The sequence below is a fragment of the Penaeus japonicus genome, unplaced genomic scaffold, assembly GCF_977035675.1.
Source record: "Penaeus japonicus unplaced genomic scaffold, GWHDUDI00000001_assembly GWHDUDI00000001, whole genome shotgun sequence".
Lineage (NCBI taxonomy): Eukaryota > Metazoa > Arthropoda > Malacostraca > Decapoda > Penaeidae > Penaeus > Penaeus japonicus.
In genome coordinates, this window is record NW_028234403.1 from 18,955,888 (window position 1) to 18,958,387 (window position 2,500).

At 52.0% G+C, this 2,500-nt stretch overlaps 1 protein-coding gene across 1 annotated transcript in view; it reads right to left on the reverse strand.

Annotated features, from left to right (window-relative positions):
- The window catches only part of LOC122247407 (uncharacterized), a 155,703-nt gene that overhangs the window by 69,564 nt on the left and 83,639 nt on the right, over window positions 1-2,500 (reverse strand). The gene's annotated exons all lie outside the window — the stretch shown is intronic.

Below are 2,500 nucleotides of genomic sequence, written 5' to 3' on the forward strand. Positions count from 1 at the left end.
TAATTTTTCAAAACGCGGTAACATCACAGTGTATCGTGTTCAATGTACAGTCCCTGATTTTAAGGAATATATTTATTTAATAAGGTAATAAAATGACAAAAAAAAAAAAAAATACTACAATACATACGAATTAATGAAAAATATTGAATAAACTTCCAGACAAATGAGACATGCCATGAAACACCTAAAAGGATATAGATATAGTATAAACATTATAGATATAGTATAAACTGTAACAAAAATAACAGCAATTTTGAGAATGACTATAGTGAAGCAAAAATCATTTTTTAAAATACATAATCGTAATATATATTGCAATAAAACTAATTTCATAAAGAAAAGGAAAGAAAATGGGAAAGGAAGTCGACTAACGGAGGGGGAGGGAGGGGGAAAGGAAAGGGGGGAGGGGGAAGGTGAGAGATATTATAGGGATAGACGAACGGAGGGAGGGGGAAAGGAAAGGAGGAGTGGGGAGGGAGAGAAAAAGAGAGAGACGAACGCCAGGGAAGGGAGGGGGTAAGGAAAGGGGGAGTAAGGAGGGAAAGAAGGGGAGGGAGGGATAGAGGAGACGGAGAAGGAGATAGATAGATAGAGAAAGAGAAGAACGGAGGGGGAAGGAGGGAGAAAGGAAAGGGGGAGTGGGGAGGAAGAAAGAGGAGGGGAGGAAGGGAGAGGTAGAGAAAGATAGATAGCGAGAGAGACGAACGGAAAGGGAAAGGAATGGGGGAGAGAGGTGAGAGAAGGAAGCGAGGAGAGAGAGAGAGAGGAAGATGGAAATATATAAAACGAGAGAGAGTGGGGGGGGGGCGAGGGAGAGATAGAGAGAGACGAACGGGGGGGAGGGAGAAAGAGAGAGAGGGGGGAGGGGGAAGGAGGGGGAGGCGAACGGAGGAGGAGGGAGGGGGGAAGGAAAGGGGGAGTGGGGAGGGAGGGAGAGAGATAGAGGGGGGGAGGGAAGAAAGGAGAGATAGATAGAGAGACGAACGGAGGGGGAAAGGAAAGGGGGAGTGGGGAGAGAGGAGATAGGATGGGAGGGAGAGATAGATAGATAGATAGACGAACGGTGGGGGGAAAGCAAAGGGGGAGTGGGGAGAGACAGAGACAGAGAGAGAGAGAGAGAGAGAGAGAGAGAGAGAGAGAGAGAGAGAGAGAGAGAGAGAGAGAGAGAGAGAGAGAGAGGGAGAGAGAGGGGGGGGGGGGGGAAGGAGGGAGAAGAGAGAGGAAGGAGGGGAGGGAGGGAGGGAGAAAGAGAGAGAGAGGAGAGAGGAGGAGGGAGGAGAGAGAAGGAGAGAGAGAGAGAGAGAGAGAGAGAGAGAGAGAGAGAGAGAGAGAGAGAGAGAGAGAGGGAGAGAGAGGGAGAGAGAGGGAGATAGAGAAAGAGAGAGAGAGAAGGAGAGGGAGGGAGCGATAGGAAGCGAGAGAGGGGAAGAGAGGGAGAGAGAGAGGGAGAGGGAGAGGGAGAGAGAGTGAGAGTGAGAGAGAGAGAGAGAGGGAGAGGAAGAAAGGAAGGGAGGGAGGGAGGGAGAGAGGGGGGGGAGGGAATGAGAGAGGGGGGAGGGAGAGAGAGATAAAGGGGGAGGGAGAGGGAGAGAGAGAGAGATAGGAAGAGATGGAGAGAGGGAGGGAGGGAGGGAGGGAGGGAGGGAGGGAGGGAGGGAGGGAGGGAGGGAGTGAGGGAGTGAGGGAGAGGGAGAGGGAGAGAGAGAGAGATAGGATGAGATGGAGAGAGGGAGGGAGGGAGGGAGGGAGGGAGTGAGGGAGAGGGAGGGAGGGAGAGAGAGAGAGGGGGATGGGAGGGAGGGAGGGAGAGAGAGGAAGGGAGGTAGGGAGGGAGAGAGGGAGGGGAGGGGGAGGGAGAGGGAGAGAGGAAGGGAGAGGGAGGGAGGGAGGGAGGAAGGGAGAGAGAGAGGGAGAGAGAGAGGGGGGGAGGGAGGGAGAGGGAGGGAGAGAGAGGGGGGGAGAGGGAGGGGGGAGGGAGGAGGAAGGGAGAGGGAGAGGGAATAAGGGAGAGAGGGAGGGAGGGAGGGAGGGAGGAAGAGAGAGGGAGAGGGAGAGGGAGAGGGAGAGGGGGGGAGAGAGGGAGAGAGAGTTGCACTCACCTTGATAATTCATCGAAGAAAATGTCCAGTTCCATCAATTAGAGTCCAGCAAACTCAAAGCATAGATGAAAAAATCAAAATGAGCGAAGAATCGAAACCGAGCGCGCCAATGACATTCAAAGGATTTCTTCTACGCCAACGATCAATCCCAGAATCACAGGCTTGTCACGGTAAGCCCCTGAAGTCGTGCTCGCCTGGGGCACAGCACACCTATGACATCATCATGTGATGTCACGGCCTAACTTGAAGAGTAACAACACCGCCGCAGACTGTGATCGTCCTTTGTCACGACACTAATTAGGGCGTATTACCGAATGCTCATCTGTTTCATTCGCTTATGAATGAAAGTGCGTATATAAATATAGATACACACACACACACACACACACACACACACACAC